Below are 13540 nucleotides of genomic sequence, written 5' to 3' on the forward strand. Positions count from 1 at the left end.
CTCCCAGATTTTATTCACATTTTTAACTCTTAACACTGATTAAAGCAGAGTTAAAAGGAAGGGGAAAGGAAAGGAAGGCTTAAAGGGAAAGGGAAGATAAAACCAATTCAGACTCTGTACTTTCCACTTCTCAGGTAACTTTTGTGCAGACCAGTCTGCTGCAACCAAACCTGAGAGAGAACTGACACATTTGAAAACAGTTCAGCTCCTGCAAGGATCATGAAAATAGGCTGCTGGTTGGAGAGAACCAACATCTTAGTTCAACAGCAATTTACAGCCCATCTTCAGAGCAGACCCCTCTCTGACTCTCACTAAGTGCTTCACCATCCGTCCATGCGAAGGGTCTGTCAGAGCCCACGAGGCTGCAGAGCATCATGAAATATGTGTGTGCTTTGTCAGAAGCATGGCCTAAACACTTACAGTGCTGTAAATATAAACTCAACAGCTGCTGTGCCTTACAGTTCAAGGTAAGGCAGAATAGCTGACGTAAATTGTGCCAGTGTGCTATCAATATAAAACAACAGGGCATGATACATTACCGTGAGCCCTGAGCACTTCACATCTGTCTTGACACCACTGTGGGTTTGACACCCGTCAGTTCAAAGGAGAAAATACAGCCTGCCGAGGGAATCGTTCCGGCCCTGCAGCAGGGCGCTCGCCCCACCACAGAGCAGGCAGACAGCACTCTCTGCTCAGGCAGCATTAAAAGATTTGGACCATGACACACAGGCAAATATGCTGATCTGTTCCATGGGAAAGTATGTCAGGATGAGTCTCAGTCCAGCTGGGTGCCTATGCCAGCACATAACCTCGAGCACCCACTTGAAGAGAGCTGCTCGCAATTTCAATTTATGCACATACTTATGATGCTGTGTTCATCCACGAGGGCAGGCTAAACCAGGCTCTGCCAGCCCCTGCCTCACCACAGTGCCTCAAGCAGCCCGAGTGACATTCCTGGCCTGGGCCAGCCTGGGGCCCAGTCTGCCCTGCACCACAAATGCCACCATGCCCATTACCCACTGCCAACTGCACTGGTTTTAAAACCTCTCTCTCCCTGGTCCCGAGGGAAGGCTGCTTACTTCTGAGAAATAGAAGGCTTGGGTAGATTGTTATGGAAAGCCAGTAAATATATGGCACTCGTCAAACAGGGTACAGCCTTGAAGGCTCACATGGCAACTGGACACTAAAATTTAGGGATACAAGGCATCATCAATACCCAGCTTCCTGAGCCAAGCCTTTCCTGATCTAAGCATGGCTTAGAAGGCAAGATAAACCTAAGTCACTCCTTAAATGAAGTCCTTTGTCCTTAAAGATTTATGTTTTTTTATTGGCTCTGACCTGACAGAAACTCTTGGCTTTTGGATGTTTCTCACACTCTAAAACCCCAAGACCTTTCCTCCATCCTGCTTTTGGAAAGACATTTACCTGTGACAGAAAACTTTTTGTTGAGGTCAAGATACCTGTGTGATTCTGGTGACGGCATTGATGGCATCCACACACTGAGCAAGGCATGTTGCTGGAAAATCAGGATGGGAGACAAGAGCGTGCTCAGGTCCCCTTCCAACACACACATGGGCAGAGCACTTGCCTGTGCCTGGGACCTGGGAAGGATTTTAGGATCCCTGGGTTTGAAGGGATCCAATGAGACTTCTTTGAGGTAAAGCTTCAGGGCTGTGTGGAGTGTCAGTCCAACCTGGTTCAGAGAGTTCAGGTGCTACTGTAGCAAGGCACATCCTCACAGGCCTAGCCACAAGCACGTTTCCCATCACGCCGCAGCCTGGAACACACCTCAGTGCCTGGCTGAATCATGACCAGAAATCATGAGAGCTCAAGGACAAGGTGTGCCTATGGCCACCTCTCCTCCATACTCGTTCTGCAACAGCACCACTGTTCTGGACACCACAAACAGGGTTACTGATTTTCACAGGTAATCAGAGTTTCTAAGGCTCCAACCTTTGCACACAGGCTTTGCCCTAGGGAACAAACAAGCAGAGCCAGGCACAGCAGGTATGTGTGACTGCTGGTGAGTATTGCCAACCATTATAAAATACAGGAGAATAGCAAGCAAGGTTTTAGCCAGTTTAAACAATCCTGCAGGGAATACTACCACCAGAAACTAATACATATGCAAGCAAGAGCAAGCTGCCTGGGAAACGGAGCACTTTGCCTCCAGTGTCAAATAAAGCACAACACTTACATTGCCTTTGGTCCAGTGCTAAGTGTATTATTTAACATGCATATATCCCCAAAAGATTCCTCCTGGATATCTACACAGATCTTGTCCCCTTGTGCTCAAAGCTTTAATGCAGGAGGGCAACATTATGCCTGTGGTCTGAATGAGGAGTGACTGGTTTTGCTTGTCTGGAAACAGTCCAGATTTCTCCCTAAGCACCTGGGAGCAGAATTTGCCCATGTGGAGACATCCCCCAGCCTGGATGGTGACGGCAGTCACTTGTGATTTCTCAGGAGTACTCCAAGTCTATGTTTAACCACCCTGTGTTGTACTGGGGATTTGTCTTAGACCTGCTTGTTCATCCACCCCTGCTGTTGGTGTAAACTCAATTTGCCTCGGTCCCTGTCCTCTCCTCCTCTTACAGGAGAGCTGTGTCGCTCTTCTGAGCGATCCTGCCGCAGATGTTTGTGAAACAGTCCTGTCCAGAGCGAGGGGAAGGGTGGGTGAGGGCCCCCACACAAAGTGGCAGTGCTGTGCCAGGAACAAAGATCCCAAGCAGGGGTCAGCAGCACAAGTGGCTGTCACCACGTCAGCCCAGCACTCCAGAGGCTGAACACTTCCAATTGCGATTCAAATCTGCCATGGAGTTCATCATGTTTATTTAGGCATTAAAAGCAATTTCCCAAGCACATGTCTGTCACATTTAGACACAAAAGGCTAGCCTGTAATTAGGACGTGTATGACCTCACTGGCTTTAATTGGAAGAAGCCGGCATCCAATCCATTTCCCAGATAGAAGAAAACTGGCATTAGGAGGGAAGTTCGGTGTCAGCTGGTAGAATGTGCACAATACCTGCTCTAATGGCCCCCAATTCATCATCAGCCCCTGCACCATCAGGACTTTGTCAATGGTTTGCTCATCAATTTGCTCATGCACCAACACATGAGATCAGGAGACAGATACTGTGTCAGAGAGAATGATCACACAGCAGGAAAATACAAAGACAAAAAAAAAAAAAAAAAGGAAAAAACCCAGGACTAGCAATTCTGCTTTGGCAAGACAGCAGGGTGGGCCTAGGGCCAAAGGCAGGGTTATCCCAAAGGGCTGTAACTCTGCTAATTTTCCACCTGCCTATGCAGGTCAGAATTTAGCTCACCAGGGTTTGCTGGAACTTAATGCACAACACAAAGAAAATATTTAAGACTGAAACACCCCAGCAAGAGCCGGTAGTAAGGAAAAGTCCATTTGTTGTAGGAAAATGCAGCAAAGAGCTCCAAATTCTGCTCCACATATCCTGCTGCAGAGAAGGTTGGATTTTGGCCCGTTTGAGAGCTGACAGGCACAGCTCTACCTGCTGTGCACTGCTGCTCCACAGAGCCACCAGCTACCCCAGGCACAGCCACACACACCCCAGGGACAGACAGACGTGGTGTCAGTCATTCCAAACACAGACCCTCACCCTCCAAAGCAGTCTGTACTCAGGCCCATGACATCCTGCCACGCAATTTTTTGGTTTGTCCCAACAGGGACAAGGGTGGGAAAAAGCTATTGTATATGAACTACACATTATTTTATTATTAATACTTTCTACTGTGATAGAGGGAACAGAGCCTGCAACTCTGCTACACCAAGAACTTGAGAAGTTTAAGAGATGGGGCAAAGAACATGCAAAACAAGCTTTAGAGATGAGAGAGACTCATCTTCAGTCCATCACCAAGAACCACTGTAGGTTAAAACCATGTCCTCAGTGTTCTGTTAGAAGGACACAAAAATGTTCACTCCTTTGAAAACAGATCCCAGGTCAGTCACTGCAGTTACTTTTGCTGGCTTTACTGCTTCACCTCCATGAAAAAAAATCATCTCTGCTCCCTCCACAATGAGCAGCCTCACTCTTCAGCTAAAAATATCCTATCACCAGAAAAAAAATGTGATTTTTCATGCCTCAGGAATTTCCAGTATTTAAAAATAAATATATTAACAGTCAGATAGAGAGAAAAATCAACAGAGAGAGGGACAGGTTTTTACATTGATTTGGGATAAAAAACTTAGATCTCAGAACATTTTCCAGAATTAAATACTTACTTCCAATCTATATCAACCTTTTTCTTTTCTCTCTGTCAGACAAGCTAAATATTTGGTCTTTCCTGGCTGACATATTTCACCGGGTCAACAGAAAACTTAAGCGAAGCCAGACAACTGTTCAGGCACAATGAAATGCACCAGGTAAGTGAAAATCAAGGAAAAAGACACCAAACTGTATCACATAATTAGTCTGAATTCTGTTCTTAGCACAGTTAATGAGCTCTAACACAAAGAAACTGGCCTCCAAGAGACAGCCAAATTGTGCACTAGCTGTAGAAGGCCTCTTGCTTCCTTCCACTGTTAATTCCCTCCTTCAAGCCTCAGCAAAATAGCCCGCTTCTCCATGTGCCTTCCATTGGTTTCTGCTCTTGCCCTGCTTTGGTTTTCCTCTGGCATTCCAGCTCACGGGGGTCATCTTGTACTCGTGTCCCAGTCCCCCCGGGATCCATCTGAAAAGCCTGGCAAAGAGGAAGAGCTGCACGGGTTACTGCAGCACGTCTGATCTGTATTCCGAGCCACAGCTGGAGGACAGACCCCAGCCAGCCTCCAGCCACGGCTCCAGGATACAGAGCTGGGCCAATGAGGGAAAGACGCTGTCTGCTTGCTGTTTCCAGCAGACATAAAACACAACTCCCAATGTGTGTTCCCAATAAAGAGGGGCTGGAGGGGTGGAATTAATAGCTGCTGAGCGTATCGTGTGCAGGATTGATGGCTTAAATAAGTAACACACACAAAAAGCACACAGAGCAAACACACAGGAGGGAGGCAGGAGGGAAGGAGCAGGCACTGGCCTGCAGAGCCTCCTGTGCCACCGAGCCCCTCGGTGCCTTGGAAGGGCCAGGGCAGCCCAGGGCCATGGCAGGGCCTCCCCAGGAGCCGCTGCCGCCCCGAGACCTCGCTTCTGAAAGCCATTGGCACCAGAGCCTCCAGGGGCTGCTGCAGCTGCTGCTGGGGAGGGCAGGGATGGCACTGGGTGAACCTTGCAGCCCACAGGTGTGTGCCTGTGGGCTGGGGGAGCCCCAAGGGCGTGGGGAGGGGGTGTCAGCCACGGGAACACAGCGCCTGGCATTGCACATGGACAAGGAGTGGAAGAGAATATCATTTCTTTAAACTCATCTTGCATTCAGCCAGCTGCATATAAATTTCCCTCTATCTCATCAAGCTCTCACTGTTTGGCCTCCTCTGACTGATATTGGCTCATCATACTTAATCTAGGGTGAAATTTCCTCGTCTGAGCTAAATTACTCGCAGCCATCAAGGGAAACGATATTTATTTTTCGTGGGGCTAATGACCTGTCCCCCGGACCCACCCACTGATGGTTATTTACTAGGGCCCAGATGCTTGGGCTCAAAATGAGTGCTAATGTCAGCGGGGGCCATTCCTCATCCAGGGCTCTGATTGAATTGGAGCGATCCCATTGACATTGACTCGGTGACTTTTAAGGCCATTACCCTCAGCAAGAGATGAACCTCTCATCATTGCTCCGACACTGACAGCTGATTAGCGACAAATTACAAGCGGGAAGAATCTAAGACTTTGTTGGGAGAGGAAGGGGAGGAGGGAGAAAGCGGAGAAGGAATTTGGAGGAGGTGTGGGGAAAGCACAGAGTCGGGGAACTTGGAGCGAAGAGTACAGGGAAAGGAAAGAGTGGGAGGGGACAGCAACACCCAGAAGCTGATGCGGTCTTTGCCTGGATGTACAGCAGGGCCCACAGCCAAAGGCTGAACAGAGGCAAAGACACGTAGTGACTGCAGGGAGCCACAGTCAGAGCAGGGCTGGGAGGAAGAACCTCTACTTCCAGTCAGTGTCAAGAATGGACAGTGAGGCCAAACGTAGCTGGGGCAGGCAGACAGCTTGGTGGCAGCTGTGTGCCAGTTCCCAGCAATCACAGCTCCTGTGAAAACAGAACAGCCTCCAGGAAAGGAGAGGCGAGAGCTGCCTGCCAACCCTGACATGGATTTCAGTTAAGGCCCTCATTCTCAGCAGCACCAACACGACCGAAGGTACTGTCACCGTGACCTGTTTTGCCAAGCACACTGGTACCTGAGTTTCTCTTTTCACTGCTCTTACATTACTGAGGGATAAAGTTTTAATGACTCCAGGTCACACAGTCTGTGTCAGAAACACAGACACTTCTGCTGTCAAACATGGGAGCAGCCAGGAGCCCACACCAGTCTCCCGTGCCAGCTCCCCAAACGGGGAAGAGTGGGTAGGTGTTAATTTCAAAGCTAGTGGAGAAAGATAACATACCTTAAAGAAAATGCTACCTGCTGTGCATACAGCTTTTATCTGGATGATTTGTGAAGCAGACTGTACTCACGCCCAAGTAAAAGGGAGTATTTTCAGTGGCACCATTAATAATGGAGCCATCCTGAAAGGCATTACAAGGAGGCTTGTTGCTCTGCAGCCCTCACCACACTTTACAGCTCACAAAACACCGGGCCCATATCAAAGAACAAGCGTTATGAAATACAGACGAAGAAAACGCTTGCGAGGCTGAACCACCACGGTCACGACTGCCCTCTCCGAAATAAAACCTGGCTCTGGGTGCTTGGCAGACAAATGCAGTATGCCAAAGTGCAGCCTGTTGGCTGAGGGCTGAAACCCCAACGCACCCTCAGCAGCAGTCATGGCAGTGTGAATCCCAGCCCTCAGCTGCAGGAAAGCTGCTCTGAGGCCCCAAGCCTGTGCCTGAACCTCCCCTTGCCTCTGCTTTACAGCTGCATCCGGCACCTGTCTGCCACTGCTTCTAAGGAAAGGCAGCCAAAGCCGTCGCACTGCTCTCCCCTTCTCTGCCCCACACCAGCTCTTACAGCAATCTCAAGAGCTCCCTAGGAAAGGCAGCGTACACTGACACCCTAAAATCCCCTGGGGAGGAGCAAGGAGCAGCGCATTGGACAGGCCGTACAGGTTACTGTGTTTTGTGGCCTGCCCAGAGCACCTGTGACCCCAGCTGTGCTGCTGGAGGCCTAGAGCTACTCCATTTCAGCAGACACAGATCCCTCACTGCAGAACGGACGGGGCTGCCACCAGGCTAGGCTGGAGACGACCAGCTGATGCACACTTGGATGCAGTGACCGACCAACAACCCTACACAGTGCTCTTCACAGCTACAAACCTTGTAACACCTCCTGTCCTTCAAGTGTGGACAGGACTCAGTGGCCTCCTCAGAACATCCCCTGAGGGAACACAGCTTGGCTTTTTTGACATGAGCATAAGCTAGGGCAAGCATACCAGCATGAAAGGTGTGCTAAGGCACGAATGTCTGATCCTCATGGGAAGTTCCCTGGCTTTAAAAGATCCTAGTTGCAAAATTTCCACCTCAGATACCGCTCCATGAGCTCATCACCCTCACTGAGGTTTTCCTCATACAGAGAACTCATACTGCCACAATTTAGGCTTCCTTTTACCTAATTTCTATCAGCCTATCCAGACCAGTCCATCAGGGTGCAGGGAACCCACCTGTCCCTTCAGCACTGGCCAGCCTGCTTTGAGAGAAAGTTCTGCCAAACCACCGCCTCTCAGCTCTGCAGCACTACCCTCTCCTGAAGCAGGTCAACAGCAACCTGGAACACTCAATAGAATTTAAACCAAAACTTCTATGGACAGCAGGCTGGGTTTGATAAGATCTTTTGGAAGGAAATGCAAAGAAAAGGTTCACCAGCTTTCAATAATATTGAGCGCATGTGGTGTACAGGAATGCACACAGCTTCTACCCTAAGAAAATCTTTCTGCAAGAACAGGACAGAGGAGCTTTTCTCCTTATAACTCATCTCCCCAATGAATTGTAGGCATTGTAGGGCACTTGTCATCTCCTAGAGCAGAAAAGAAATGTAGGTAATTGGAGCAAGCCCAGTTGTCACCTGGTCAAACAAAACACAATCCATTCACCAACTGCAGCACCACAATACCTGGTCACCAAACTGCATCTCAGAGCTCACAAGCAGTATAAAAGATCTCACATCATCCCTTTAAAAACCCTACACATTAAAAGGAAAAGAAAAGACTTCTTGCAACATGTTCTGAACAAGCCCAAAGACACCTGCTAGTGAGAGGAGGTCTGAGCCAAGCTGCCAGGTAAGCGCAGCCCGTCTCTCCGGCTGCGGGGCGCAGCGGGAAGCTGACCGAGTGCCTGGCTGCCTGCGTGTGCTGCACAGTTGCTGGGGTGGGTCTGTCCGAGCACGCATCCAAACAGCCTAATGCTCCCCTTCCCAGCCTGATTGGTCAATTTAGGTGACATATTTTGGGCATCTCTGCTTACTCAGTGACTGCAACTTGTACCCCATCCACAAATCCCCATCTGCAGCTACAGATGGCCCTTTTTTCCCCCTTCCTCCCTTCTCCATTGTGTAGAACAGCTCTCGGAGGCTGCAGAACAGAGGCAGGGATGCAGGATTGCTGCGCTCTGCAACACAAGCCAGCCAGACATTAAATTCAACACAAGTAAGGAAACCCCAATTCTGGACCTCCAAACTGTGCAGCCAAAAGTCCCTTTCTCTAGGTCTGGCTCGCACACAAAGCACAGCCCAAGAGCAGCAGTTAAACACTGTTGTAGGACAAACCAGGAAAAAATCCTGCTGAGTTTTTAACTGTGCTTGATTCTTCCTTTAGTCTTTAATATACTTTATGTCAGACTTTACAAAATGTTCTCTTCTTCTGCACCATATGAGGAAAATAAGACTTACCCCAACCTGAGAACAGTTCCAAAGCCTGGAAGATCTGGTAAAATGTCACGAGGAAATCCACTTTTATTTCTGTTGCAAAACACCTACCTGCTTTTTCTCACATTCCTAACTCTTCATTTTCTACTTCACTACTAAACAGCAACACGAGATAAAACAGACCTGTTTCACCACCCATTTAGTCTAATTTCTCTGAACCTCTAGTGAAACAGGACCCAGAGCAGGGGAAATGAGTTAAACAGCAGAGAGTAAAGACACAACTGTTTGTACATACACTCACCTCTTTCAAAAACCGCCTCTTCCAAACCGCCTGTGCTGCAAGGAAGAGGTAATTTTCCGGTACAGTGCTACCTAATGCTGGGCTGTTGATGCTGCCAACCAAACTGTTCTCGAGCCCCAGGGCTTTTGTCTAGGAATGTATTTGTTGTTATTCTTTTGCTAGGAGAGTAATTGTGGTTATTTTTCTTGGTTATCATCACTGTTACCTTCAAAGCAAACAAGCAAGGCCACAGAACCTGACCATGCTCCAGTTCTGCAGGAATTACAACTGCTTTTACACTTCAGCTGAGGCAAAGCAAAGCCTTGTCATCCTCCCTACATTGTTAAAGTGCCTTTCCTGTATTTCAGTCCTTTACACTACAAATACATCTATTTCTTGGTTTTTTTCCTTTTTTTTTTTTTTTGAGCCTCTACATTACAAAGTCTTGTGCTTGTAGAGGCCCACCTTGAGCACCGTTAGTGACATTTATTTTACATTACTCCTAGTCTGAAAACACATTTCATGTGATATTTTGCCAGCTGGGCCCAAAACTATTAATCCATTTTTAAAATGCAAACCATTTTGTTTTTAATCACACACTTCTATTTTGAGTTGGGTGCACTGTAATCCATGGAGTTCTGTAATTTTCCACTTCATTTACTTTGGATTTAATGAGCTGGTAATAATGTATATTTCCAACTGAAATGACTGCCTGAAATGTGGAAAGTCACAAAAGTAAGGAACTTGGACAGGGAATGTTGCTGCATGAAGTTTTATGGAAATAAATTGAGCAACATTAAGACCTGGAACTGTAAGAGAGTGAAAGCCATGGTTAAGCGCTGATTTTCTGTTTTCAATAGTTTTTAAAAAATGTTTTTAGTGCTTACTGTTGTGTTAGGCTGAAGAAGTCTTGCTGCACCTCTGCACAGCATCAGCTGGAGCTGTGATTTTCAACTGCAGAGGGGAAATCCCCCCTTCATTAGAGCCTTAGGTGTAATTCCCATGGCAATCAGCCCAGGAAGACTCGGATGATCCACCTCCCAAATCAGGCTCCTATCCTCCGCTTGGGCATCAAGGCCAGGGGAGTGATTTGGGAAAGCTCTGAGGAACCAGAAGCTTCCAAAGCTGCTTGAAAATTAGGCCACTTAATTAGATGTACAAATATGGGGCACTGTTTTGCACCTTGAAGTGTGGTCTTTGATGGCTCCTAGATGCAAACCACATTTCCTCTGCTCCAGATGAGCAGGAATTTCATCATGCTAAGCAATAGCAACCGAAAATTTCACCTGTTAAATGCGTGTTTATTCTTCTCTGCGTGTATGTTCCATCTGGGCACAGACAAAGGACGTCATCTTGTCCTTATACCTACAAAATCCTTTTTGGTTGCCACAGAGGGCAAGGATCAGACGTGTACAAAGTAGCCTTGCTTCATGTGAAAGCTCAAGAGGAAACTTGGCAAAAAAAAAACCCTAGGCTGTCTCTTTAAGGGCAAAAGTGCGTTTAAAGATGATGTTTAAAATATTAGTTTAAATGCTATATTCACAGCCCTGTTCTGCAAACTGTAAACAAAAGCTGATTACCCGAAGACATTTTCCTCTGTAATTAGGTTCACTCCTCAGTTTAAAAAAGCCCCACATAACTTGTAAGGAAAAACAGTCATGTGGTACATATCCCTTGCTCTCCTCAGAGCCTCTGAATAATGTGACTGTGCTAATTGGTACCCATTAGGGCAGGAATCAGAATCCCACTGCCCCAAACACTCTGCGTTTTCCTGATAATTACAGTGCTGGCAAACACCCCCCCAACAATTTCGGGGCTAATCACACTGCATCCTGCATATAGTGTGATGCTGCATTATTCAAAAAGGTAATGAAATTCCAGGAAACATCAGATGCAGCAGGTACACGAAGATAATTCTGTTTTTATAACCAATTTCAGTCAGATAAATACTAGAATCCTTTCCAATTTTCCCCCCATGAAACTAAAGTGTCACTGAGATTTACAGCCCCCTCAAGTTCTCTTTTCAGAGGAACATTCATTTACATAAACAGATAATCCCAGATAAAAATTTCCATTAGACAAAGGTGAAATGGATCAATTTTCTCTGCCAAGACAAATCTTAAATCTTGAACAGATAGGGTCATTATTACACCAGGCCCATTTCAGAAATAATGTGTTAAAAAAAAAAAATCAGCCGATAGCAGCCATTTCCAGCTTTCCAATTATCTTTAAGAAAAGCTTATTCTGTGGACAATAAAGCACATTACTGCACAATATGATACAGTCCATAAAGATCACAATGTTTTATGAAAGGTTAAAGAAAGCTCAGCACATTTAGGGGAATGTCATAACCCACAAAGTCTTTCAAGACTCGAGCGGATCCTGCACAGGCAGGCGGTGCCAGCGCTGTGCGGCGCTGCCCTCCCGCTGTCGCTTCCCCTGGACACGGGGGTCCGTGTGCTGTCACACGGGACGGACGGGCTGCGGCAGCGCCTCTGCCCCCGGCCACCAAGAGAATTACCTGTCCCTTCTCAGCGCGCTGCGGAGGAGGAGACGGTCCTTGATGACACTTACCGGGGTCCCTCTGCCCTTGTCCTCATGAGCAAAGGGCTCCTCTCAGCCCGCAGGGACACCTGGCACACAGAGAAACGTGGCATGAGGGCACTGCTCCACCTCCAGCCCAGGCAGAACCCCAGGCTCTCTTCCCCGGCGCAGCCCCCTGCTCCCCGCCGCCTGCTGTGGCCTTCCCCGCAATGGCAGAGCAGAGCATCCCGCTCCGCAGCTCTCCCCCGGCCCCGAGCTCCAGGGGGAAGGAAGGCCGGGCAGCTGGGACAGGAATAGCCTCCCGCGGCAGGGCGGCCACGCTGCTCTCCGGTGCCACACAACTTTGTCAGGCCCCTGGGAAAGGAGTTTATGAGGGGTGACAGCAGCGAGGAGAAAGTGCCAGAAATCACTGCCTAATAGACACAGCAGTCAAAGCTAAACAAGCAGCAACTTACCTGACGCGATTTTTCATCCAAGAGGAATCAGATTTATTTGCCATTTAACTAACTGCTCCTTACAGACATCACAGGAGGAACAGGGAGAGGAGTGGTATGGGAGTGAGTGACACGTGGCTAGTGTCAGGATACAAGATCCCAGCACGAGAGATAACCTGCAGGAAGGCTTTATCCTGCTGGCTGCCTAATCGCACCCTGCAGATCCCTGAGCCTGCTCAGGAGTGCAGGTGATAAGGCTGCACAAATCCCTGGGAGAGTTTTAGGCACCACAGGAGCTTCAGAACTGGGGATGTGCTGCCACTTGCTCTGAAGTATGAGAAATGGCAAATGAGACACCAAAAGGTGCATCTGGATGTGCCTTTCCAAAACCTTACCCTACACCAGAGCATCAGGCAAAGTTATTTCCACTCCTTTGCTAGGAGCACCAGGTGAACCCAAGAGTCTCCTGAGTGGGGACCTGGTTCAATGACTTAGTCTGAGGTATTTTAGTTCCTTCATTGTGATGGATCTTCTGGACCATAAAGCCCCGTTGGGCAGAGGCTTTTTGGTGTCATTGACTCTTAGAGCAGCCAGCACCCAGGACCTCTGGGTTCCCATCTCCCTGGCCATCACCAGTAGAGAATGCCAAAAGTGTGGAGTAACAGCAACTCATTCCTCTGTGGAAAGACGGCCACCATCTATCTAAATGCAAAAAAAGATGTGAAACTGCACAAGCAAATTTTTAACTTCTCTTCAAGGGTCTTCTGGTTCAGCCACCAAAACCACACACATACCAAATCTGAAAAGTCTAGTGATATGGAATCCCTATTTGCTGGTAAAACAAATCACCATGTGAGCAGCAGTGAAAAGTTCCTTCCTACATTGCTAGAAATGTGAATACCTTTTAGTGACACCAGAAGAAAAAAACCTGACAAGACACAGCTGAGCCACTGGACTGTTCACTACAGCTCTATCAGCTCACCAGAGAGCTGGCAGCACCAACGCTGGATGGAACTGTGCAGGCTGCAAAGGATTAACACCACCCTGGTATCAGTTCTCATCAGATTTTTCAAGCCATGTTTGTGCTTCTATTTCTGTCCTACAGGAACATGACAGAAAGCCTGCTGTCACCTTCTACAGCTTCAAACTAATTGTAAACTATTAAAAGAATGAATTTGTGCAGAATTTCTAAATGACAACTGGAATTTTAGCCAATAACTTTGGTTTGAAAAAAGGGGATTTTCTGTAAAATAAATAAATGCCCTGGTGCCAAATTAAAATTAATCACAAAAAACACATTTGCTTTATCCCTCCCCAGACTGCAAAGAGCCCATAAATGGTGATTGTTTTCAACTTTATAACCTG

This window comes from Poecile atricapillus, chromosome 4 (assembly GCF_030490865.1).
Source record: "Poecile atricapillus isolate bPoeAtr1 chromosome 4, bPoeAtr1.hap1, whole genome shotgun sequence".
NCBI classification, from domain to species: Eukaryota; Metazoa; Chordata; class Aves; order Passeriformes; family Paridae; genus Poecile; species Poecile atricapillus.